The 27,506-nt window shown below is 46.6% G+C and overlaps 1 protein-coding gene and 1 non-coding gene across 4 annotated transcripts in view; both read right to left on the bottom strand.

Moving 5' to 3' along the window:
• The window catches only part of SCAMP5 (secretory carrier membrane protein 5), a 43,272-nt gene extending 22,288 nt beyond the window's left edge, over positions 1-20,984 (bottom strand). Inside the window, exons 1-2 of one of the 3 annotated variants that reach the window (XM_066278216.1) lie at positions 20,888-20,984; positions 12,954-13,014 (exon numbers count right to left, since the gene is read on the bottom strand). The gene's annotated coding sequence lies outside the window, so the exon portion shown is untranslated. The remainder of the gene's footprint in view (positions 1-12,953; positions 13,015-20,887) is intronic. The other 2 variants (XM_066278215.1, XM_066278217.1) reach the window with 2 other exon arrangements.
• TRNAS-GCU (transfer RNA serine (anticodon GCU)) lies at positions 12,215-12,290 on the bottom strand. The gene has a single exon. It is a non-coding gene; the product is annotated as a tRNA-Ser (tRNA).
• Positions 20,985-27,506: the final 6,522 nt, after the last annotated feature.

The raw sequence follows: 27,506 nt of genomic DNA, 5'->3' as shown, positions 1-27,506 counted from the left end.
TGTTGCTTTGTTTAATGTATAGTGTCTCCTTTATTCCTCTTGTCTCAATGCCCCATGCCTATTTTAGGCTGGGACCTGCTCCTAATTTAAATAAATTTACCTCTGAAACCCCAACATAGTGTAACCCAAGGTTCTCCTTACCATGTCACATTTGCAGAGCCCCAGGGAAAGACCCCCTGGGTTCATCTCTCTAGTTCAGGGGTCAGGAACCTATGGCTCGCGAGCCAGATGTGGCTCTTTTGATGGCTGCATCTGGCTCGCAGACAAATCTTTAATAAAAATAATAATGTTAAAAATATAAAACATTCTCATGTGTTACAATCCATTCATTTCCTACCGCTCATGTTCATGGTTGTGGGTGGCTAGAGCCAATCACAGCTGTCCACTGGGACAACACCAAATTTTTATTGGATAATGCGTAATGTACACGGGTTGTTGTATGGCTCTCATGGAATTACATTTTAAAATATGTGGCGTTCATGGCTCTCTCAGCCAAAAAGGTTCCCAACCCCTGCTCTAGTTTAAAGAAAATGAAAGCTCTCTCTCTATATGTGCCGCAGACAGCTTTTCCAATCTACCTGAATCATTGCCAGTTAGAAGCAGTGGTCATTGGGACTTAGACTCTAGCTGCAGAGTGTGGAATGTGACCACAACTCCAGTGCCTTGTGGACTTTACCTGAATATGTGTGACTCCTGCTCTTTGGGACAATCCTCAGACTGAAGTAGGAATTGGATTACATTTGTAAATAATATAAAACAATAATGGTGTCAACATGGACTTAGTGAAATTACGTTAACATGTTAAGGACATTCAAGACTGTAAGAATTTTTGAATCCTGTTATATTTAGAACTTTGTTTGATAATCTAGTGGGCTTTGGTCACTTCATTGTGTTAGGACACTTGTTATAGTATTTGTTAACATTAGCTGTTTTTGTTTTTTTGTTTTTTGTGGTTTTTTTGTACTTTTCCGAAGCTGGAAACGGGAGAGACAGTCAGACAGACTCCCGCATGCGCCCAACCGGGATCCACCCGGCACGCCCACCAGGGGGCGACGCTCTGCCCACCAGGGGGCGATGCTCTGCCCCTCCGGGGTGTCACTCTGTTGCGACCAGAGCCACTCTAGCGCCTGGGGCAGAGGCCAAGGAGCCATCCCCAGTGCCCGGGCCATCTTTGCTCCAATGGAGCCTCGGCCGCAGGAGGGGAAGAGAGAGACAGAGGAAGGAGAGGGGGAGGGGTAAGAAGCAGATGGGTGCTTCTCCTGTGTGCCCTGGCCAGGAATCGAATCCGGGACTCCCGCACGCCAGGCTGAACCGGCCAGGGCTAACATTAGCTGTTTTAATTTTATTGTTTATTTTATATTTTTCCAGTCTGCCTCAAAATCAGAACATAGGAATTTAAATGAGTAGAAAAATGCCACGCAAAATCAGTGGAGTTTTTAGGACCCTTATTGCCAAAAGGTTTATTCAAAACCAATTAGAAAAAGATTTTGCCAACAGGAAAGGAATAATTAGAAAAGCCAGACTTGGAATCTATTACAGAACGCATAATATCTGAGTGGTTTATGTCCAAGTGAATACTAAGCAAAATAAGGGAATTATAAAAAGAAACAGGAAAGGAGTTTTCCCAGCTAAACATTTAGAAATAGACTTTAATAAAATAATTGACAAATAGGTAGAAGCTTTTCCTACTAGAAGTGGGGCCACAGTGACAGTTGTTAGGAAGTTGCTATATAGAATTCTTTCCAGGTTTAACTTGCCCATTCTAATGTTAGGCCTGCATTTATATCCAAAGTCTCACAGCTAGTAAGAAAGGAACCCAATATTAATTAGAAGCTAATTTGAAGTTACATGGTGCCCACAGGCCCCAAAAGGTTCAGGGCAAGTAAAATACATGAATAAACGTGACCACTCTTTCCTTAAGTACTTTCAGGGTCTGCAGGTTATACAGCAAGCTGTTCAAAAGACTGTCAGAGAGGCACTTCCAGCACTGCCAGGAGATCCAGTACATCCCTTTCAGCCTGGGGACTCAATCTAGGTAAAGAAGTACATCACCCACCTGACTAGGCAGTGGTGCAGTGGATAGAGCATACAACTGGGACACAGGGGACCCGGGTTTGAGACCCCGAGGTCACCAGCTTGAGCACGGGCTCATCTGGTTTGAGCAAGGCTCAACAGCTTGGACCCAAGGTCACTGGCTTGAGCAGGGGGTCACTCAGTCTGCAGTAGCCCCCGGTCAAGGCACATATGAGAAATCAATCAATGAACAACTAAGGAGCTGCAACGAAGAATTGATGATTCTCATCTCTCCCCCTTCCTGTCTGTCTCTCCCTATCTGTCCCTCTCTCTGACTCTGTCTCTGCCAAAAAAAAAGTAAATCACCCAAGGACTGACTCCCACGTGGACAGGTCCACGCACCATGATCCTGACTACTCCCACTGCTGCCAAGGTAGAAGGCATGCCCTACTCCAGGGGTCCCCAAACTTTTTACACAGGGGGCCAGTTCACTGTCCCTCAGACCGTTGGAGGGCCAGACTATAAAAAAAACTATGAACAAATCCCTGTGCACAATGCACATATCTTATTTTAAAGTAAAAAAACAAAACGGGAACAAATATAATATTTAAAAAAAAGAACAAGTAAATTTAAATCAATAAACTGACCCGTATTTCAATGGGAACTATGCTCCTCTCACTGACCACCAATGAAAGAGGTGCCCCTTCCGGAAGTGCGGCGGGGGCCAGATAAATGGCCTCAGGGGGCCGCATGCGGCCGCGGGCTGTAGTTTGGGGGCCCCTGCCCTACTCCAACCACAGACCGGAAGCTGGTTGGTCTATGTATGGCTAATGCATGAAGAAAGTAAGGACTTTTTTTTTTTTACAGAGACAGAAAGAGAGGAATAGACAGGGACAGACAGACAGGAACGGAGAGATGAGAAGCATCAATCATTAGTTTTTCATTGCACATTGCAACACCTTAATTGTTCTTTGATTGCCTTCTCATACGTGCCTTGACCACGGGCCTTCAGCAGATCGAGTAACCCCTTGCTTGAGCCAGCGACCTTGGGCTCAAGCTGGTGAGCTTTTTGCTCAAACCAGATAAGCCCTCTCTCAAGCTGGAGACCTCGGGGTCTTGAACCTGGGTCTTCCGCATCCCAGTCCGACGCTCTATCCACTGCGCTACCGCCCGGTCAGGCTAAGGACTCTTTTTAATCAGACTTTGGGGAAAAGGGAAACTAGGGTAAAACAAAAGCCATTTAATTTTATGTAAGTTGCAAAAGGTTTGTGCAGTTTATAGGAAATTAATCAGTAACATTTGTTTCTTTAATGAACTGTATTGCTATTAATGCTGTCTGTTAATTATCTATTACAGCCTCATGCTCTTTGGTAAATTAAGTCAAAGATTTGACTTAAGATATAAACCAGTGGGGAATGTGGTAAGGTGCTAGAGAACTGTAAAAGTTAATATTGGCAACACCATTTTAAAGAGGAGAAGTCTTTCTGTCCTGTCCTTTCTTTGGAAAATGGAGGGAAAAGGATATACCAGTCTCCTGACTTACAAGGATGACTAGGGTCTTTGTTTTTATTTTTTATTTTTTATGTGTTTATTTTACAGAGACAGAAAGAGAGTCACAGACAGGGACAGACAGACAGGAACGGAGAGATGAGAAGCATCAATCATTAGTTTTTCATTGCGCATTGCAACACCTTAGTTGTTCATTGATTGCTTTCTCATATGTGCCTTGACCACGGGCCTTCAGCAGACCGAGTAACCCCTTGCTCGAGCCAGTGACCTTGGGTCCAAGCTGGGGAGCTTTTGCTCAAACCAGATGAGCCCACGCTCAAGCTGGTGACCTCAGAGTCTCGAACCTGGGTCCTTGGCATCCCAGTCCAACGCTCTATCCACTGCGCCACCACCTGGTCAGGCACTAGGGTCTTTGGTTTTAAGTTTTCTGAAAGGATTAAGGTTATCTGAAGAATTCCCTTTCCCTTTCAATAAGAGACAAAATTTACATACCACTCTACACTGATTTTGGCTCTCCCTCCCTTCCTGGAATCCTGAGATTAATGTGTACCTCTAGGCAAAGGAGGAGAGATAGATACTAAAAGGCTTATGAATGTCTTTGATTGTATTACCTTGAAAGTTTGAAGTTTTTTGTAAATCCCCTAGACAAATGTTATAATCTTGTTAATGATTGTGTCATGCTGTCATGCTCCCCCAACCTGTATGTAGTCAAAGGGTATGTAACCAGCCTCTGAATATACTCAGCGTGCATGCTTTGGGTCTGCAGATACCCTGTGTCAGCCATATGTGGCCGGCATATTTAATAAATATCCTCCTTTAATAAAACCTTTCAAAATTCATCTGGACTTGGTGTCTCTACCTAAACCTGCTGAAGTGAAGTACGGTACTTTTCAGAATCTGGGGTACAGTACTTTACAACAGAGGGGGATGGGTGGAGAAGCAGATGGTCCCTTCTCCTTTGTGCCCTAACCAGGAATAGAACCCAGGATATCCATACACCGAGCTTGTTGGGCAGATAAAATATATTATGCTCACTTTGTTAAAGATGGTGCTGTCCACGTGGAAGCCCGTCGCCCAGGTGAATTAGTTGCCCTTCTTGCTTAGGATGGTCGTGATTATATATATATATATATATAATAATAAAATAAAAAAAAATATATATATATTTTTTTGTATTTTTCCGAAGCTAGAAACGGGGAGAGACAGACTCCCGCATGCGCCCGACCAGGATCCACCCGGCACGCCCACCAGGGAGCCACACTCTGCCCACCAGGGGGCAATGCTCTGCCCCTCCGGGGCGTCACTCTGCCGGGACCAGTGCCACTCTAGCGCCTGGGGCAGAGGCCAAGGAGCCATCCCCAGCGCCAGGGCCATCTTTGCTCCAATGGAGCCTCGGCTGCGGGAGGGGAAGAGAGAGACAGAGAGGAAGGAGAAGGGGAGGGGTGGAGAAGCAGATGGACGCTTCTCCTGTGTGCCCTGGCCGGGAATCGAACCCGGGACTTTGCACACCAGGCCGACGCTCTACCACTGAGCCAACCGGCCAGGGTCCGCGTGATTATATTAATGTGTGTTGGGGGCGGGCTTATGCAGGCAGGATCCTTGTAGCCTGGGGCTTGGTTTTGGGACTAAGTCTTTCACACCTTTGACTGATTGCATGATGTGGGGTGGTGCACTCTCATGAGGAATCCCATTATGCCTCAGATAAGTGACTATGTATCAGAGACTTCCTTGTTTGTATATATATTGGATTAAAAGTTTTGATTTCTATACTATAAAGTGGGGCAGACCAGGAGCTTGCTCTCTCGGTTCCTGAGATTAGCATTAGAGAGGAGAGCAGAGAAAGGCCACGTGGAGGAGGCCAAGAGAAGCAGCCAAGATGGTAGAGTGCTGAGTGAGAAGCCAGTCTGTGCAGAGTTTGCGAAGGGAGAAAGGAGATGGGGAATAGAGGTGAATAAGTCTGGTGAGCTAGAAACCTTTGATTCTAAGAAACTCGGATAAATCAGTAGCTTTGTGAGCACTGTATGAGTGGGGGTTGGAGCCCAGTGTGTGTTTTTACTTGCCCACCGGGTGCAAGCTAGGATTAAAGATAATGGTCCACCAGTTTTTGGCTCCATTGTTTCATTACCGTCTGTCCGAATCCAATGCGAACCTGCATGGGCCAGGCTGCTGTGATGGTCGCCGTGGCTACTGGCTTTACAGGAGCCAATGTTCTACCACTGAGCAAACTAGGCAGGGCCACCTGATGAGTTTTACAAGAAACTTATTTATGGCCTGACCTGTGGTAGCACAGTGGATAAAAGTGTTGACCTAGAATGCTGAGGTTGCAGGTTCAAAACCCCGGGCTTGCTTGGTCAAGGCACATATGGGAGTTAATGTTTCCTGTTCCTCCCCCCTTCTCTCTCTCTTTCCTCTCTAAAAATGAATAAATACAGTCTTTAAAAAATTATTTATGTATCTGTGAACAGGTGGGCTGAGACCCTAGTAGCATAAGCAATGAGAAGATGAAAAGCTTTATCCTATACAGAACAGGATTTGGTGGTACTTCCTGCTACCCGGGAAAAAGTTCTGTTGCCTGTGGCAGTTAAACAATGGGAGAGGGAGGGTGGAGTTGATCAAGTGACAGGATGTTCAGATAAGTGAAGGGGGGATGACTAGCTGGCAGGATGTTTGAGGGTCAGGCAGACATAAGATATCAATCAGGACTGCTCAGGTGGAAAGTTACAGGAACTGCCCCAGGTCACCTAAAGTTTAACTGGTTAGTTGAGGCTTTTGATAAGGGGGCCTGGGACCCAACCTAACATTCTTGACATGTCAAGGTTGCGGGTTGAATCCCTGGTCAGGGCACATACAAGAATCAACCAATGATGGCATAAATAAGTGGAAGAAAAAATCAAAGTTCTCCTCTCTCTCTCTTTCTCTCTTCCTTCTTCTCTCTCTGAAAAAAAAAAAATTTCATCAAGCATACATTTATGATCTGTGCACTTCTCCTATTAGTTATACTTCAATTAAAAGTTTGCTTTAAAAAAATTGCTTTAAAGCCCTGGCTGGGTTGCTCAGTTGGTTAGAACGTTGTCCCCACATTCCAGGGTTGCAGGTTCAATCCCTGATTTAGAGCACATATAAGTGAAAACAAAAATCACTGTTTCTCTCTCTCTCTTCCTAATTCTTTTTTTTTTTTTTTTTTTTGTATTTTTCTGAAGCTGGAAACAGGGAGAGACAGTCAGACAGACTCCCGCATGCGCCCGACCGGGATCCACCCGGCACGCCCACCATGGGGCGACGCTCTGCCCACCAGGGGGCGATGCTCTGCCCATCCTGGGCGTCGCCATGTTGCGACCAGAGCCACTCCAGCGCCTGAGGCAGAGGCCACAGAGCCATCCCCAGCGCCCGGGCCATCTTTGCTCCAATGGAGCCTTGGCTGCGGGAGGGGAAGAGAGAGACAGAGGGGAAGGCGCGGCGGAGGGGTGGAGAAGCAAATAGGCGCTTCTCCTGTGTGCCCTGGCCGGGAATCGAACCCGGGTCCTCCGCACGCTAGGCTGACGCTCCACCCCTGAGCCAACCGGCCAGGGCCCTCTCTCTTCCTAATTCTAAAACAAAAAAGTTTGTTTAAAAAAAAAAAACAAAAAAACCTGGCCTGACCAGGTGGTGGTGCAGTGGATAGAACGTCAACCTGGGACATTGAGGACTCAGGTTTGAAACCCTGAGGTCTTTGCCTTGAGCATGGGCTTACCAGCTTGAGCACAGGGTCGCTGGCTTGAGTGTGGAATCATAAGCATAACCCCATGGTCACTGGCTTGAAACCCATGGTCACTGGCTTGAAGCCCAAGGTTGCAGGCTTGAGCAAGGGGTCAATGGCTTGGCTTGAGCCCTCAGTCAAGGCATGTATGAGAAGCAACCAATGAACAACTAAAGTGACACAACTACGAATTGATGCTTCTCATCTCTCTCTCTTCCTGCCTCTCTTTCTCTATTTCTCTCTCCAAAAACAAAAACAAACAGCTCCTAGAGTTCCAGTCAAATTTCACTGGATTCATTTAAAGTTCGGACAATTAGTCTTTTGTGGCCCCTTTTGTGATAAAATCAAATACAGATATAAAAACCCAAAAAATCTACCACAAAAGGAAAAAAGAAAAGCATGAGAGGAACCCACATGAAATGATACCCTTATAGCAGCATTAATTGTAGCAGTATTTGTAATATCAAATGACTGGAAACAATTGACATGTCATCAACAGGGGGCAGATTAAATAAATGGTAAGGTCAAACAACAGACAGTTCTGCAGCTATTTTTTTAAATTCTCTGCGGCTAATTAAATAAAAAACACTGAGATGCAAAGATCGCCACAATTTCTAGTCATTGAAAAAAATGCAAGATGTAGAACAGTCTATATACAGTAATATGCTACTTTTCATATTTAAAAATAAAAGGGGGAGCCCTGGCGTTGGCTCAGCGGTAGAGCGTCGGCCTGGAGTACAGGAGTCCCGGGTTCGATTCCCGGCCAGGGCACACAGGAGAGGCGCCCATTTGCTTCTCTACCCCTCCCCCTCTCCTTCATCTCTGTCTCTCTCTTCCGCTCCCGCAGCGAGGCTCCATTGGAGCAAAGATGGCCCGGGCGCTGGGGATGGCTCTGTGGCCTCTGCCTCAGGCACTAGAATGGCTCTGGATGCAACAGAGCGACGCCCCAGAGGGGCAAAGCATCGCCCCCTGATGGGCATGCCGGGTGGATCCCGGTCGGGCGCATGTGGAAGTCTGATGACTGCCTCCCCGTTTCCAGCTTCGGAAAAATGAAATAAATAAATAAATAAATAAATAAAAATAAAAGGGGGAGAGGAGAATATAAATCTATTTTCCTTTTGACCCAGAAGGAAATCCTACTTCTGTTTATTTACCCACAAATAAAAAACAAGTATACATTATTCAATATGACAATATTTTGCAGCAGCAAAATGCCGGAAACAGCCTAAATGCAACCACTGGAATGAACTATGGTACATCATTTAATGGAGTACTACATAAAAGTAAAAAAGAATGAAGGTGCTCTCTCTGGACTGCTATGGAATGATTTCTAGGATACACTGTTCAAGTGCAAAAAACAAAGTGCAGACAAGTATAAATAGTATGCAACCATTTATGTAAGAAATAAAGAGAGGCCAGGCCCTGGCCGGTTGGCTCAGTGGTAGAGCGTCAGCCCAGCATGTGGAAGTCCCGGGTTCATTTGCCGGCCAGGGCACACAGGAGAAGCACCCATCTGCTTCTCCACCCCTCCCCCTATCCCTTTCTCTCTATCTCTATCTTCCCCTTCTGCAGCCAAGGCTCCATTGGAGCAAAGTTGGCCCAGGCACTGAGGACGGCTCCATGGCCTCAGCCTAAGGCACTAGAACAGCTCAAGTTGCAACAGAGCAATGCTCCAGATGGGTAGATCATCGCCCCCTAGTGGGCTTGCTGGGTGGATCCCAGTTGGGTACATGCGGGAGTCTGTCTCTCTACCTCCCAGCTTCTCACTTCAGAAAAATACAAAGAAAAAAGAAATAAAGAGAGCTTGACCAGGCAGTGGCGCAGTGGATAAAGCATCGAACTGGGACACAGAGGACCCAGGTTTGAAACCCCAAGGTCGCCGGCTTGAGCACAGGCTTATAAAGTTTCAGTGTGGGCTCATCCGGCTTGAGTGCAGGGTCGCTCGCTTGAGCGTGGGATCACAGACATGACCCCATGGTCGCCGGCTTGAGCCGTAAGGTCACTGGCTTGAAGCCTAAGGTCGCTGGTTTGATCCAAGGTCGCTAGCTTGAACAAGGGGTCACTTGCTCTGCTGGAGCCCCCGGGTCAAGGCACATATGAGAAAGCAATCATTGAACAGCTAAGGTGCTGCAACAAAGAATTGATATTTCTCATCTCTCTCCCTTCCTGTCTGTCCCTAGCTGTCCCTGTCTCTGACTCTCTCTGTATCTGTCAAAAAGAAAAAGAGAGAGAGAAAGAAAGAAAGAAGAACATTTGTATTAATTTGCTTATTTTTTTGCAAAAGAAACACAGGAAGAATAAATCAGAAACAAATGTCATGGTTACATGATGGACGAGCTAGGCTAAGTCATGAAACTTCTCTGTGCAAAGATATTTCACACCTACTTTCATACACGTAATGTCTTACATACTCAAAAGCTTATACCAGAATTAAAAGTAAACTCTGAAGTTGAAATGAACAAAAACACATAAACCTTATACAACCATGATCAAAAAGAAGTAGCCAATGAACTTTGCTGTGTATTCTCAAGAGAGTTATATCTCAAGGACAAAAATAACTGGAAGAATATCTTATGTATCTTATGTGTTAACAGGTTCACTGTTAGGGTTGGTTAGAATGGAGTGAATTTGAAACTTTTTAATGTGTAGTATAGGAGAATGCATATGAGTAGATGTGTGTTACTGGGAACCTGGGTTCTCAATGAAGATAAAATATTAAATGATTAAATGTGGGAAGGTTAAAAAAAAAAAGAGACCTGTGATGTTGGACTGGAATTGGAGGCATCAGTATGAAAGATGACTTAAAAACATATATTGTTGTAAAGTACCCATACCTCAAATCCGCAGTGTCTCTTACGTAGAGACACCAAGTCCAGATGAATTTTGAAGAGTTTTATTAAAGGAGGAGATTTATTAAATATGTCGGCCACATATAGCTGACATGGGGCAGTCTGGAAGCCCAAATCATGTGCCTCCCAAAAATATTTCAGGGGTTGTTTATATACCCTTGATTACACATGGGCGGGGAAGAATATGACATCATGGCACAAGCTGACAACATTTGTTTAGGGGATATACAGAAATAGTAAGACTTTCAAGGTAACACAATCAAAGATGTTTACAAATCTTTCAGGGTTCATATTCCCTCACTAGCCTAGAGGTATTTTACTCTCAAGATTCCAGGAAGGGCCTGACCAGGCGGTGGCGCAGTGGATGGAGCGTCGGACTGGGATGCAGAGGACCCAGGTTCGAGGCCCCGAGGTCACCAGCTTGAGCACGGGCTCATCTGGTTTGAGCAAGAAGCCCACTGGTTTGAACCCAGGGTCGCTGGCTCCAGCAAGGGGTTACTCGGTCTGCTGAAGACCTGCGGTCAAGGCACATATGAGAAAGCAATCAATGAACAACTAGGTGTTGCAACGCACAATGAAAAACTAATGATTGATGCTTCTCATCTCTCTCCGTTCCTGTCTGTCCCTGTCTATCCCTCTCTCTGACTCACTGTCTCTGTAAAAAATAAATTAAAAAAAAAAAAGAGGGCTGCCATTAATGACCTTTAGTATTAGCATTAGAGAGTCAATCAACAAAAAAAAAGATTCCAGGAAGGGGGAGGAACTACAATCAATGCAAGGTGGTATGTAAAATTCTGCCTCCCATTGAAAGAGAAGAAGTTTCTAGGTTAACCTTTATTTTAGATTTAAAACTAAATGATCCATTATTCTTACAAGCCAGAAACTTCTACATTCTTCTCCCTCCCCTCCCCAAAGGAAGGACATAACAGGAAAGCCTGACCTTTCCTTCTAGAATATCAATATTAATTTTTCAGCTTTTTGGTACCTTACTACAATATAAGGCTGGTCCCAAGCCAAGACAAGTACAAGGCTATCCCCTTATTAGGGTCTAGAACATCTTGTAGTGCCAGAAACAGACATTCAATAAATGGAGGCATGTCAAAAGGACACTAGTTTGAAGGAGCCAAATTTGGGACAATTAAGAGTATTAAAAGTAATAATAACAATAATATGACACACTGAATTTTAAAAAATAATTCATGAGTCCAAAGTGACACTCTTATTTTTAAAAAGAGAGGGAGGAAGGAAAAAAAGCTCTTCTTTGCAGAAGAATGCTTAGCTAGAAATGTAAAAAAAGTAACAGAATTAGAAGGCTCTCCCAATTTTGAATTCACTAAGGAAATAGCTAATTCAGGTAAGGATTGTCAAAACATGCTAAACCATTCACTAAGTGAAAGCTTGTTGGTAGAAAGAGTAACAGAGTCTCAATGTACTAGCCCAAAGATGACTTAATTATCAAAGCTAACAAGCACCTTTACTGTGAAGAAAGCCAGCAGATGCTACCTTAACCTGATGATCAAATTTAACCTTTCGATCCCCAGTCAGGGCACATATAGGAATAGCTCGATGTTCCTGTCTCTCTTTCCCTGCCTCTCTAAAAAAAAAAAAAAGACCTCATCAATAATGGGACAGACAGACAACACTAGGCCTCTCAATATGATGCAGAGAGATGGTCAGAGCACCACCAGTATAGTATTCCTGCTCCAAAATGTTTAACCTGAATTAAATCAAGAGGAACAATCAGACAAATCCAAGTCGTATAGCATTCTAAAACCTAAACTGACCTGGACTGTTAAAAAAATGCCAACATCCTAAAAGAAAAAAAAAAATTTTTTTTTTTTTTTGTATTTTTCTGAAGCTGGAAACGGGGAGAGACAGTCAGACAGACTCCCGCATGCGCCCAACCGGGATCCACACGGCACGCCCACCAGGGGCGATGCTCTCGCTCTGCCGCGACCAGAGCCACTCTAGCGCCTGGGGCAGAGGCCAAGGAGCCATCCCCAGCGCCCGGGGCCATCTTTGCTCCAATGGAGCCTTGGCTGCGGGAGAGGAAGAGAGAGAGAGGAAGGGGGGGGGGGTGGAGAAGCAAATGGGCGCTTCTCCTATGTGCCCTGGCCGGGAATCGAACCCGGGTCTCCCGCACAGCAGGCCGACGCTCTACCGCTGAGCCAACCGGCCAGGGCTGACAAAAATAATTTTTAAGAAAATAAAGGAATGTCTAAACTAACGGAGACAAAAGATACATGGCAATGAAAACCAGTGTGGAATCCTTGACTGGGGGAAACACTGTAAAGAACCAAGTAACAAAGGAAACTTGAATATAGAGTCTAAACTGGAAAATATTATTGTGTCAATGTTACATTTCTAGGGTGATAATGTTGTATCTAGGTTATGTAGGAGAATGTCCTTGTTCTTAGGAGATATGTGATCCAATGTTTGGGGGTAAAGTATCATGAGGTCACTTCAAATAGTTCATAAAATAAGAAATGATGAAAGGCCCGGGGCAGATGGCTTGGTTAGTTAGGACATTGCCCTGATATGCAAAGGTTGTGGGTTCCATCCTAGTCAAAGCACATATAGGAACAGATCAATGTTTCTGTGTCTCTCTCCCTTCCTCTCTCTCTAAAATCAATCTATAAAATTTTTAAAAAAGAAATGTAAAAGTAGTCTTTTCAAAAAAAAATTTTAAGTGACAAAGGGCTTTTTCACAAAGATGGTGCTGAAAGCAAAGAAGGAAACCCCTGCCCTTCCTCCAGAGCTAAAGTTAAAACAAAGGCTTTGAAGACAAAGAAAGCAGTGCTGAGAGGCATCCACAGCCACAAAAAAACCATCCACAAGTCACCTACCTTCACATAGCCAGAGGCACTGCGGCTCCAACAGCAGCCCAAATAGCCTCTGAAGACCACCCTAAGGAGAAACAAGTTTGACCACTATGCCATTGTCAAGTTCCCCTTGACCACCAAGTGCACCAATGAAGAGAGAAAACAACAATACACTTGTGTTCACTGTGGACATCAAGGCCAACAAGCACCAGATCACACAGGCTGTGAAGATGCTCTAGGTCAGGGCATTGCTGTGGCCAAGATCAATACCCTGATCAGGCCTGATGCAGAAAAGGAGGCATATGTTGACTGGCTCCTGACTTACAATGCTTTGGATGTTGCCAACAAAATTGGGATCATCTAAGCTGAGTCCAGCTGGATAATTCTATATGTAAAAATTTTATACTGTAAAAAAAATAGAAGAAATGATGAAGGGATAGATATAGACAGAATCAAAGCAAAAATGGCAAAGTTTAACAACTGGTGAATCTGGGTGAAGCTTGAGCAAGGGGTCACTGGTTTGGCTGGAGCCTCCCGCCCCATCAAGGCACATATGAGAAAGCAATCAATGAACAACTAAAGTGCCACAACTACAAATTGATGCTTCTCATCTCTCTCCCTCCCTGTCTGTCTTTGTCTGCCTCTCTCTCTTTCTCACTAAAAAAAGGAAAGGGGAAAGGGAAAGTTCTAATAATGGACAGAATCACGGAATGTCTTTTAAATCACCATTTACAACCCTTGTATAAAAACTGATATAAGCAAGGATGATGGATGGCTACTAACAGGAGAGTCACACAGTTTGAGGGCCATTCCTAGATTATTTGTTAATCCAACAGAGAAAAAGTACTTCAATAATGAGAAGATCTGCGGCCAGGGCACACAGGAGAAGCGCCCATCTGCTTCTCTACCCTTCCCCTTCTCCTTTCTCTCTGTCTCTCTCTTCCTCTCCCACAGCCAAGGCTCCATTGGTGCTGAGGATGGCTCCATGGCCTCCGCCTCAGGCACTAGAGTGGTTCCGGTTGCAAAGGAGCATCACCTCCTAGTGGGCTTGCTGGGTGGATCCCAGTCGGGTACATGCGGAGTCTGTCATCTCCCCGCTTCTCACTTCAGAAGAATACAAAAAATAATAATAATGAGAAGATCTGGCAGACCAAGCAACCGAACTTCCTATTTCTGATAACAGGACCCAAGGACATCACACACACCCCCTGATGAGATACAGGTCAAAAGTGGGTTTAGAGTTGTGAGTATGCAAAACACAGTTATTCTTGTATTATTATTATTTATTAGTTCTTGTATTATTTTCCATAGGAACAACTGTGAATTTACTTTTGTTCTACCCTCTATATATTTGTATTTGGAAATAAATACACAAAGAATCTCTAGTAGGATATCAAGAGAAAAATAACTGTGGCTTCCCTAGGGGACAGAGAAACTGAACAGATGTGGAGCAGGTGGGGGGGTGTTAGTATGTATCTTTTTTGTTTTGTTTTGGTTTTTTTGTTCTTTTTTGTTTTTTTTAGTATGTATCTTTATACCATCTTACCCAAGCATTCATGGATCTTAAGGCAGATTGTTAATTTTATTTTCCAAAAGAAAACAAAAAAACTGCCAACTTGTAAGATGCCAAAAAATTTAAGACACAAACATCAAAATATTTTTGGAAATATCAAAATGTTCATCTCAGAACTGATAAAATTTGGGACAATCTTTCAAATTAGGAATCATGTGAATGTAATGCCTGTTCCAAAAAAAAAAAAAAAAAAAGATAATGAAAAGTCCAGCAAAAGAGTGTGAGCTGGCAAAGAAGGAGAGGATGTGGTCCATGAAGCAGGAGGAACATCAGAAGACAAGGATGCCTGACCAGGCAATGGCTCAGTGAATAGAGTGTCAGACTGGGACACAAAGGACCCAGGTTCAAAACTCCAAGGTTGCCGGCTTGAGTGCAGGCTCATCCAGCTTGAGCACGGGCTCACCGCTTGAGCGTGGGATCATAGATGTAACCCCATGGTCATTGGCTTGAAGCCCAAGGTTGCTAACTTGAGGCCAAGTCACTGGCTTGAGCAGGGAGTCACTTGCTCTCCTGTAGTCATTCCCCCCCCACCGGTCAAGGCACATATGAGAAAGCAATCATTGAACAACTAAGGTGCCGCAATGAAGAACTGATGCTTCTCATTTCTCTCTCTTCCTGTCTGTCCCTCTCTCTGTCTATGTATGTATGTATGTCTAAATAAATAAATAAATAAATAAATAAGAGAGGGGATTCTCCAAGTTCAGGAACAGACAATGAACAAATACAACAGCATGTAAAGGGCTGGGATGAAAGTACTCCTTATACTCAGTAATGTCAAGTCATCTGTGATTTCAGCAAGAATTGTCTTGGTGGCCTGGGAATGGGAGTAGCAACCAAATTATATAGATACACAGCTGAACAGGAAAGCAGGTATAGACAGCTTTTTTGAAGAAGGCTGCCTTATGCCTAGGAAGAAACTAGAGAGAGAGAATACTACGTAGGTGGAATATGGGGTCCAGGAAGGGCAACGATGGCTGAAGGTTGTCTGTTGAAGATGGAAATAAGCTAGAGATGCAAAGGACCCAGGGGACAGTTGCCAACAGACAGATGTAAACCCTGAAAAGAGCAGAGAAGCCTGGGGTCCAGTGCAAGGAGGTAAGATAAACCTAGATCCTAAAAGGTAGGAAGAACATGGTGCAGGCAGATGCAGGCAGGCTCAAGGCCTTAGAAAGGACAGTGAAAGAGAAGCTGATGGTCGCTTCTCTTATGTGCCCTGACTGGGGATTGAACCCAGGACACCCACACGCCAGGCTGACGCTTTGTCCACTGAGCCAACTGGCAGGGCCTCAAAGTTTTCTTTTTAATAAAATGAAAATATGTTGCTTTTCAGCTATGTTTCTGCAAACTAAAAAAATTAAAGTGCATAAAGTAGAAAGAAGTTCTTTCAAAATCCACCTTCTCAGAGGCCAACCCTTTAATAGTTTTCACCTTCAGGTTTTTGGGTTTGGTTTTTAATGTATGTATGACAAAAATGAGACCCTTTTATCTATGCTGTTTTACAACCTGTTTTTTTCCACTAAACAATGTCATGAAATTTTTTCATGTCAGTGAATACAGGTGAGTTATCACAATATATATATATTTTTTATAGAGACAAAGAGAGTAAGAGAGAAGGATAGACAGAGACAGACAGACAGGAATGGAGAGATGAGAAGCATCAATCATTAGTTTTTAGTTGCGCATTGCAACACCTTAATTGTTCATTGACTGCTTTCTCATTCGTGCCTTGACTACGAGCCTTCAGCAGATGGAGTAACCCCTTGCTCAAGCCAGCGACCTTGGGCTCAAGCTGGTGAGCATTGCTCAAACCAGATGAGCCCTCACTCAAGCTGGCAACCTTGGGGTCTTGAACCTGGGTCTTCCGCATCCCAGTCCAACACTCTATCCACTGCGCCACCGCCCGGTCAGGCTATCACAATCTTTTTAATGACTGGTCAACCGGGTCAACAACATCCATGGTTATGGAGCAGTCAGGTGTGACATGGCTGTTCTGGCAATTAGGAGGTCACAGCTTCAGGGAGTGGTGGATATAGAGACCATGCTGCTAAGAAAAGAGGAAAACAAGCCTGACCAGGTAGTAGAGCATTGGACTGGGATGTGGAGGACCCAGGTTCGAAACTTCGAGATCACCGGTTTGAGCACAGTCTCATCTGGTTTGAGCAAGGCTCACCAGCTTGAGCCCAAGGTTGCTGGCTCGAGCAAGGGGTCATTCGGTCTGCTGTAGCACCCCCCCGCCCCCCCCCCCATCAAGACACAAATGAGAAAGCAGTCAATGAACAACTAGGGTGCCACAACAAAGAATTTTCTCATCTCTCTCCCTTCCTGTCTGTCTGTCCCTACCTGTCCCTCTCTCTGTCTCTCTCTAGGAAAAAAGAAAAGAGGAAAACAAGAGGGAGACAAAGAAGGAACAAGTCTAGCAAAGCAGACTTCCAAAACATTTGGCTGAGCCTTGGCCCGGTAGTTCAGTTGGTGAGAGCGTTGTTTCGATATGCCAAGGTTGTAGGTTCAATCCCTGGTTAGGACACACATAAGAATCAACCAAAGATTGCATAAATAAGGGGAACAACAAATCAATGTTTCTTTCTCTCCCTTTTTCTCTCTCTCCAAAATCAATAAATAAAAATTTTAAACTTGGCTGAAATTTTAATATACATACACACAGAATATCAGTGACAACACTGTAATAAATAGTCATCTTTTTTTTTTTTTTTTTTTTTTTTTTGAGAGGAAAGAGAAAGAAAGGGGAGGCAGGGAGGAGCATAAACCATCAACTCACAGTAGTTGCTTCTCATATGTGCCTTGACCCGGAAACCCAGGGTTTCAAACCGGCAACCTCAGCATTCCAACACTCTATCCACTGTGCCACCACAGGTCAGACAGTCATCTCTCAATAGAAAGATTTTAAGTTGTTTGCTTTCTTTTTTATCTTTTATTTTCTGAGATTTCTACAATGGTCATACAGTATATCATTTTTATAAGACAAAGCCACCAGTTTAAAACAGCAGCAACTAGTGGAGAACATCGAGTTAGGAAGATTTTTCCTGATAGGAGATGAGCCTATTTACAAGCTGGTACAGTTAGAAGGGAAAACAGCAAAAGGACATTGGTACCTCGGGAGACAGAGGGCAGGCATCCGTAGCACAGAGTAGGCACATTAGACTAGGATCCTTCCTCCTTCTACTGCAGGGGTCGGGAACCTTTTTGGCTGAGAGAGCCATGAACACCACATATTTTTAAATATAATTCCGTGAGAGCCATACAACGACCTGTGTACTTTACTCATTATCCAATAAAAATCTGGTGTTGTCCTGGAGGACAGCTATGATTGGCTCCAGCCACCCGCAACCATGACCATGAGCAGTAGGAAATGAATGGATTGTAATACATGAACATGTTTTATATTTTTAATGTTATTATTTTTTTAATTAAAGATTTGTCTGCGAGCCAGATGCAGTCATCAAAAGAGCCACATCATCTGCCTGACCTGTGGTGGCACAGTGGATAAAGCGTTGACCTGGAATGCTGAGGTCGCCGGTTCGAAACCCTGGGCTTGCCCAGTCAAGGCACATATGGGAGTTGATGCTTCCTGCTCCTCCCCCCTTCTCTGCCCCTTTTCTCTCTCTCTCTCTCTCTCTCTCTCTCCCCCCTTCTCTAAAATGAATAAATAAAATCTTTTTTTAAAAAAAAAGCCACATCTGGCTCGCGAGCCATAGGTTCCCGACCCTTGTTCTACTGGGACTCAAGACGTGGGAAAACATGAGTATGGTTCCATTTCTCCCACAAACCCCTAATCACCCTTTCTATGAGTAAAGGATTTTGGGAGAGTAGTCCTGTTTGGAATACTCCTCCCATGACATGGAATGAAGAGCTCTTGGGAAGAAGGGAAGAATTTCTAAATAAGATAGCAAATACTACCTGAATTTTGTTTGTTAAAAACCCAAATTATAATTTATTCCATTTCTTACTGTTCAGCTGGGAGGACAGAGAGTGAGGCCCATGGCAATGGCAGAGAAAAGGGACTCAAACTTGGTCTCAGATTAGGCCAGAGACCTGGGGGCTAGCTCCAGATCTCACCCCCCCCCCCTTCCCTAGCACGAACCCCTCATCCTTGGCACAGAAATGGTCATTTTCTTCCAGGGTGCCCAGAGCCTATCTAAGATGGAAGTTCCTCCTTCTTGTTCTACCTCTGGTCCCCTTCGCCCACCCCCCACCACAAAGTCCCAGAACTGTGATCACGTTCAGAAACCAGCACTCTCCTGGGATTACTATCACTATCCTATGATGACTATTCAGTAGCCCCTACTGATTCTGTGCCTGGCATTCAAGGCTTTGGGTCAATTAGCTACAAACTGCCTGCCTCACTACCCTTGGCTTTTCTACTACAGGCTGATCTGCTTCCCACACAACCAGCTTCAAGCATGAGATCATGTCAAGCTACCCTCCTCTGCTTCCAGTGCCACTAAACCAGAGCCCTGTCAGCTCCTCTAAGTTCTACTATCTTCTTACAGCCCACCCCTCCTGCGAAACCTCTCCAAACATTCCTGCTATACATCCCACTGCTTAACCAGAGATTGGGCACCAACCAGTCACTCATTCTCATCAAACCTCTCCCTCAGTCTCTCATGGATGGGGCTTCCAGGAGGGACCCTACACAGGATAGGATGCAGAGCACTGTCAATCTATGTTCTTGCTCAAGACTTGGATACCCTCCGAAAGGGTGAAAGAGGAGTAACAGATGCCCGTCCCCAATGGGGCTAAGCCCACTACTTCTGCCAACCCTGATGCCCACATCTCCAGGAAACCTTCAGAGAGTCCAGGTTGTCTATCAGTCAGGAAGGAAGTGCAGGGTCTAGAGGAACTTCTTCGGGGTGGGGTGGGGAAGGGAGAGGGAGGTTGAGAGAGTGAGGAGAAAAGGAAATGGGAGAAGAACAGGCAGGGAGGCTCTAAAATAGAGCAAGCAGCTTCCTCAAGAGAGGTCAGTACTTAATCCTTTTACTTCAACCCTAGAAAAAGGTGCTGGCAAAGAGCTGCCCAGAGAGAGGAATGAACTTGTTCAGAGGTGGCCAGCCAGCCAGGGAGAGGACTCCAAGGGTTTGTGGACCTAGGAACACCCTGTTTCTGTGGCCCATTTCCCCAGAGACAGTCCTCTGGCAGCTCTGGGGACTTGTCCTTCAGGCTCACCAAACTCAGATCAAATCTCAACTAGCAAGACTTGTGAGCCCCAAACAAAATCATGTCCATCAGTAATACCCCTACAAGAACCATCTCCCTCTTTCTGAGCCCTATCCCTTGGAGGCAAAACCAGCTGCAAAAATTCTTCAGACTCCCCCAACGCCCTGACTCACATGGCTGGGCCCACAAGCAGACTCCCCAACAGCTGTGCTTAAGTCCACCTCTATGCCTTTGCCCATACGTACCATTCTCCAAGAAGGCCTTCTCTTGCCTCTCCTCCCATCCAAATTCCACCTCCTCCAGGAAGTCTCCCTTATTCACTGGTTTCCCGCCCCCCCACCACCACTTCTCCCTGTGCTCCTCGTGTCCCCGGGAAAGTCTGCCTGGCTGGACCTCCTTAAACTCCCCATCCCAGAGCTGGGCGCCACGGGTTGAAACCGCCTGAGATGAATTTCCATTCTCTCCTTGGTTTCCCCAACCCACAGACCAGGATCTCCCGGAGGCAGGGGCAGGGGCGGGCTCCCAAACACTTCACCCTCATCCTTTGACCCTCTCTTGCCAGTGGTGGAACGAGCTACATCCGGCACACCCAACACACCACCCCAGTCCTGCAGGACCCCAGGCTCAAGCCAGTGCACCCATGCCCCAAATCCTGAGGCTGTTCAGACCAGCCGTGCAAAGGCTGGTCGCCACCGAGAGGCGGAAGGTGTGCGGGGTGGTGGTGCTATAACAACTTGGGTCCACCTGCAGGCTCCCATTGTCAGAAAGGACCCAAGGGAGGCCACAGTTAACCCTCCTCCAGTCGCCTCTGTATAGCCCCGATTGCGTGCATCAGCCCCAGGAAGGGGAGGCCGGGATCCAGGGAACTCCAGGTTGGGGGAATTAGGGAGAAATAGCGGGCCCAAGACCCAGGCTCCAGAATCCAGAGGTCTGACGTCACCCGAGGCTCGGGTCCCCTCGGAGGGAGATGGGGATGGGGATGGGGATGAGGTTGGTGGAAGTTGGAGAGCCGGGGGACACCGTGGTACTCTCACCCCCGCTCCGGACAGGGAAGGTGACCTCGACTCTCCACCTCTCCAGCATCTAGGCCTGCCCTCCCTCATCCAAAGGTGAAGCGGGGCGGGGGGGTACAGAGCTGCAGAGGGGGTGATCCCCTCTCGCCCCTGCGCTCAGCTCCCCTGCAAAGCCCTTCTCCGATCATTCGGGCCCAGACTCACTGCTGTCGTTCGGCTGCCAAAAGGCCACGGCGCTGCCCTGTGCTGCGCTGCACCTGGCGATGCGAAGCCCAGCCAGCCACGAGCGGCTCCGGGGTTGGAAACCGAGAACGCGCGGGCCAGGGGCCAACTCCGCGCGCGCCCGCACCGCCCCTGCCCGCACCCGCTCTCGCGAGATTCCTGCGGCCTCTCTAAAGCTGCTCTCGCGGGAAAGAAGGCCAGTCCGCCCCCGCACCTTGCAGGAGCTCTCCGAGGTCCTAAATCCTGTCTCCGGCCCAATCGGGCAGCCGGCAGGACCGCAGGAGAAAGAGCAGGACGAAAACTTGGAGGAAGAGTCACAGGGGTGGGAGCCTGCTACCAGCAGCCAGAGCTTCAGCTTTCAAATCTGCACTGGGGGGGGGGGGGGGGGGTAACCTCCCGTGGTAGTCCCAGCGCCCTCTGGATGTACCAGAAAGGAGTGAGAGTTTTGTGAGCAGGAAAGCATGGTGGCTGATGAAGGTCCTTCACGTCCACAGGCCAAATGAAGTCAAGGGGTTGGAGGATGGAAGAACAGAGAGGAGATAGAGCAGTGGTTCTCAACCTTTCTAATGCCGTGACCCCGCAATACATTTCCTCATGTTGCGGTGACCCCAAACCAAAAAATAATTTTGGTGGCTACTTCATAACTGTAATTTTGCTACAGTTATGATTCGGAATGTAAATACCTGATATGCATTATGTATTTCCAATGGCTTTAGGCAACCCCGCTGGGGTCACGACCCACAGGTTGAGAACCGCTGAGATAGAGAGAGACAGAGACACACATGGAAGGATAGACAAAGAAAGGCAAGAGAGGGGAGCCCTAAACATAGAGGCACACAAACATGGGGAGACAGAGGCATAGAAACATGGAGAAGTCAAAATGTGGAGAGAAAAAAAGACATGGAGCCCTGGCTGGTTGGCTCAGCGGTAGAGCGTCAGCCTAGCGTGCGGAGGACCCGGGTTCGATTCCCGGCCAGGGCACACAGGAGAAGCGCCCATTTGCTTCTCCACCCCTCCGCCGCGCCTTCCTCTCTGTCTCTCTCTTCCCCTCCCGCAGCCAAGGCTCCATTGGAGCAAGGATGGCCCGGGCGCTGGGGATGGCCCTGTGGCCTCTGCCCCAGGCGCTAGAGTGGCTCTGGTCACGACATGGCGACGCCCAGGATGAGCAGAGCATCGCCCCCTGGTGGGCAGAGCATCGCCCCTGGTGGGCGTGTCAGGTGGATCCCGGTCGGGCGCATGCGGGAGTCTGTCTGACTGTCTCTCCCTGTTTCCAGCTTCAGAAAAATACAAAAAAAAAAAAAAAAAAAAAGACATGGAAAGAGAGAGGTGAAAAAGAACATGATGAGATAAGAGATAAGAAATGGAGGGGGTCTTGCCTGACCAGACGGTGGCGCAGTGGATAGAGCATCAACCTCGAAACCTCAAGGTTGCCACTTTGCATGTAGGCTCGCCAACTTGAGCATAGGGTTGCAAGCTTGAGTGTGGGATCATAGACATGACCCCATGGTTGCTGGCTTGAGGCCAAAGGTGTCATTGCCTCAGCTGGAGCTCCCCCCCCCCATCAAGGCACATATGAGAAAGCAATCAATGAACAACTAAGGTGCTGCACCTATGAGTTGATGCTTCTCATCTCTCTCCCTTCCTGTCCGTCTGTCCCCGCACCTCTCTCTCTTAAGAAAAAAGAAAAGAGCCTGACCAGGTGGTGGCGCAGTGGATAGTGTCGGACTGGGATGCAGAGGACCCAAGTTCAAGACCCTGAGGTCACCAGCTGGAGTGTGGGCTCATCTGGTTTGAGCAAAGCGCACCAGCTTGGTCGCTGGCTTGAGCAAGGGGTCACTCAGTCTGCTGAAGGCCCATGGTCAAGGCACATATGAGAAAGCAATCATTAAACAACTAAGATGCCACAACAAAAAACTGATGATTGATGCTTCTCATCTCTTTCCATTCCTGTCTGTCTGTCCCTATCTATCCCTCTCTCTCTCTCTCTGTCTATGTAAAAAAAAAAAAAAAGAACGAAAAGAAAAAAGAAATAGAGGCAGGCAAGCTACACAAAGGAGTAAAACGAAAGAGGCTTAGAAAAGATACAGAAAAAAGAAATGAGACTGTGATATGCAAAGATGAACACCTAGAAAGAATACAGACCAAGGTGAATGTTTAAAAGCCCAGAATGAATGACGGTGGAGAGATACTCACTGGAGAGATGGGGCTGGGAATGAAAGATAGGATTTTATTGTGAGTGGTGTTTACAGTGCAAACCTCCTGAGGGCTCTTTTCAGCCAGTGCTGCCCTCTGTCCTGCCAGCCAATGGCTCATGCCCTCTACAGTGTCCTCTGCCCACATCGCGGGGCCTCAGTGGGTGGGAGACACTGCAGGAGTTCTTTGCCCAGAATAAGGGCCCATTGTCTGGCTCCAATCTGCTGTAACTGGGGCCTCATTCCCACAGCTGGGATATAAAGGGGGCAGGAGTGGAAAAAAAGGTAGACTAGAACTAGTGAGGGAGAAAGAAGAGAAGAGAGGAAACCCCAGGAGCTGTGGAATTTAAGCAGAAAGCATAATCTAACCACCAGGCCAATCATGGAAGAAGAGTCATGGGCTAAGGGCAGGACAACAGGATTGTGCTGTGGATCCTGCCTCTGGTTCTCCTGCATGGTCACTGCTCTCTATCCCTGCTATAATGCAAACTTCAGCCTGATTACAGAGCTGTGGGGAGGACCCAGTGACACGGTGACTGGGAACTTGAGGAGGTTATCAAGCATGGCTCTTACAGGAGAGATGTTGGGAGTCCAAGTGGGTCTCAAGAAAGAAAAATTCACATGAGCCTTCAGGAGAAGAGTCTGAGGTCCATATTGAAGCCTTCTCAACTATGGTAAAATGTCACAAAGCCTCACATGTCATTCATCAAAGCATGTATTATGGTTAATGCATGGGGGCAGGGGGTAGACACATCTGGGATCCACAAAGAATTTACAAGAGATAGCTTGAGGTTCAGGAAAGTCTTACAGGAAATGTTTGTGTTTCCTATCTAATGATCGCAGATGACTGTTCCCCAATCAGGAAAATCAAAGGGCCTTCTATTTGGCTTACAAGAGTGACTGGAAAAGTGCCCAGGTCCAAAAGTGGAAATCCACTTGTGTCCCAGTGTAAATGGAAAAAAACAATGCTTCAGTAGTGACAATTACTTTTTTTTTTCATTTTTCCAAAGTTGGAAACAGGGAGGCAGTCAGACAGACTCCCGCATGCGCCCGACCGAGATCCACCCGGCATGCCCACCAGGGGGCGATGCTCTGCCCCTCTAGGGCGTCACTCTGTTGCATCCAGAGCCATTCTAGTGACTGAGGCAGAGGCCACAGAGCCATCCTCAGCGCCCGGGCAATCTTTGCTACAATGGAGCCTCGGCTGCGGGAGGGGAAGAGAGAGACAGAGAGGAAGGAGAGGGGGAGGGGTGGAGAAGCAGATGGGCGCCTCTCCTGTGTGCCCTGGCCGGGAATCGAACCAGGGACTCCTGCACGCCAGGCCGACGCTCTACTGCTGAGCCAACCGGCCAGGGCCTAGTAGTGACAATTATTTAACAAACTTTTATTCAACAAGCATTTGCTGATCACCTTCTCTATGAGAAGCAGCATAGTGCAGTGATTAAGAATCTGGACCATGGCCTGACCTGTGATGGCGCAGTGGATAAAGCGTCGACCTGGAAGTGCTGAGGTCGCGGGTTCGAAACCCTGGGCTTGCCTGGTCAAGACACATATGGGAGTTGATGCTTTCTGCTCCTCCCCCCCTTCTCTCTCTCCTCTCTCTCTCTCTCCTTTCTAAAATGAATAAAAAATAAAATAAAAGAATCTGGACCATGCCTGACCTGTGGTGGTTCAGTGGATAAAGTGTTGACCTGGAACGCTGAGGTTGCTGGTTCGAAACCCTGGGCTTGCCTGGTGAAAGCATGTATGGGAGCTGATGCTTCCTGGTCCTCCTACCTTCTCTTTCTCCCTCTCCTTTCTCTCTCTGAAAAATGAATAAATAATATATATATATAAAAGACTATACTTTAAAAAAAAAAAAGAATCTGGACCTGCCTGCCTGACCAGGCGGTGGCGCAGTGGATAGAGCGTCAGATTGGGATGCAGAGGACCCAGGTTCGAGACCCTGAGGTCGCCAGCTTGAGCACGGGCTCATCTGGTTTGAGCAAGGCTCACCAAGTTGGTGAGCCCAAGGTTGCTGGCTTGAGCAAGGGGTCACTCAGTCTGCTGTAGCCCCCGGTCAAGGCACATATGAAAAAGCAATGAACAACTAAGGTGCTGCAACAAAGAATTGATGCTTCTCATCTGTCTTCCTTCCTGTTTGTCTGTTCCTATCTGTCTCTGTCTGACTCTCTCTGTCTCTGTCACCAAAAAAAAAAAAAAAAAGGCCTGACCAGGCGGTGGCGCAGTGAATAGAGTGTCGACTGGGATGCGGAAGAACCCAGGTTCAAGACCCCGAGGTCGCCAGCTTGAGCACAGGCTCATCTGGCTTGAGCAAGAAGCTCACCAGCTTGGACCCAAGGTCGCTGGCTCCAGCAAGGGGTTACTCGGTCTGCTGAAGGCCCCCGGTCAAGGCACATATAAGAAAGCAATCAATGAACAACTAAGGTGTCGCAATGAAAAACTGATGATTGAAGCTTCTCATCTCTCTCCATTCCTGTCTGTCTGTCTATCTATCTCTTTCTGACTCTCTCTCTCTCTCTGTCCCTGAAAAAAAAAAAAAAAAGAGTCTGGACCTGCCTAACCTGTAGTGGCACAGTGGACAAAGCATCAACCTGTAATGCCAAGGTTGCCAGTTCAAAACCCTGGGCTTACCTGGTCAAGGCACATATGGGAATTGATTCTTACTGCCCCCCCCTTCTTTCTCTCTCTCTCCTTTATCCTCACTCTCTAAAAATGAACAAATAAAATCTAAAAAAAAAGAATCTGTACCTCTGCTAAATTGAGCATGGCATCATAGACATGACCCCATAGTTATTGGTTTAAGCCCAAAGGTTGCTGGCTTGAAGCCCAAGGTCACTGGCTTGGGCAAAGGGTCACTGGCTCAGCTGGAGCCCCACGGTCAAAGCACAGATGAGAAGGCAAACAATGCTGCAACTAGGGTTAATGCTTCTCATCTCTCTCCCTTCCTGTCTGTCCCTGTCTGCCCCCGCCCCTCTCTCTTGCTAATAAATAAATCTGGACCTAGATGGCACACTGCCTACCCCTTCCCAGCTATGTGTGGTACTCATCCTTACTGAACGTTAGTTTTCCACAGATGTAAAATAATGATACTAGGACCTGGACCTGTGTCTTAGAGTTCCTGTAAGGATGAAATAAATGAACAAATGTAGACATGCATAACCTATGGGACAGTGCCTGGGACTTGTTCATATCATGTGCCAGGCTCTAGGAACATGTTTTTCTCATGGTGGAGGGTGGGGGTGAAAGAGCCTGAGCCAAATTATTCAATAACACTTCTTTTTCTCAAATGTGAATGTCATGGATGTGAGTACAAATGGTTTTTTTGAGAGAGGATCACAAGAAGCTCTAGTAGAGGGGTGGAGGATGTTGAAACAAACAAACAAAAAAGAGGACCTGGCGTGTGGAAGTCTTGGGTTTGATTCCTGGTCAGGACACACAGGAGAAGTGACCATCTGCTTCTCCACCCCACCTCCCACTTCTCGTTCTCTCTCTCTCTCTCTTCCCCTCCTGTGGCCATGGCTTGAATGAACAAGTTAGCCCCGGGAGCTGAGGATGGCTCCAAGGCCTCACCTCAGGTACTGGGATGGCTTGGTTGCTAAGCAATGAAGCAGCCGCCCCAGATGGGCAGAGCATCAGCCCCAGATGGGGGTTGCCGGGTGGACCCCAGTCAGGACATATGTGGGAGTCTGTCTCCCCAAACTTTTTACACAGGGGGCCAGTTCACTGTCCCTCAGACCTTTGGAGGGCCGGACTATAAAAAAAACTATGAGCAAATCCCTATGCACACTGCACATATCTTATTTTAAAGTAAAAAACCAAAATGGGAACAAATACAATATTTAAAATAAAGAACAAGTAAATATAAATCAACAAACTGACCAGTATTTCAATGGGAACTATGGGCCTGCTTTTGGCTGAGATGGTCAATGTCTGGTTCCATAATTGTCTCTGCTTGCCCTAACAAGTGATACCACGCGCTTCCAGAGCTATGATGTGTGCGTCCCACATGAGCAACGCCGCGCTATGCGACGCCACCACATACAGTATTCCTGTGCTCCTCTCACTGACCACCAATGAAAGAGGTGCCCCTTCCAGAAGTGTGGTGGGGGCCAGATAAATGGCCTCAGGGGACCACATGCAGCCCAAGGGCTGTAGTTTGGGGACCCCTGAATTAAGGTGTCGCAACAGCAACAAAAAACTGATGATTGATGCTTCTCGTCTTTCTACGTTCCTATCTCTCTGATTCTCTCTCTGTCTCTGAAAAAAAAAAAAAAAAGAAGCAACTACTATGAGTTGATGTTTTCTGTTCTTCCTCACTCCCTCTTTTTTCTCTTTCTCTCCTCTCTCTAAAAATCAATAAGTAAAATCTAAAAAATAAAAATATGTAACTGATACATATAAG

This window comes from Saccopteryx bilineata, chromosome 4 (genome assembly GCF_036850765.1).
Source record: "Saccopteryx bilineata isolate mSacBil1 chromosome 4, mSacBil1_pri_phased_curated, whole genome shotgun sequence".
NCBI classification, from domain to species: Eukaryota; Metazoa; Chordata; class Mammalia; order Chiroptera; family Emballonuridae; genus Saccopteryx; species Saccopteryx bilineata.
This window is presented reverse-complemented; position numbering and strand designations above follow the sequence as displayed.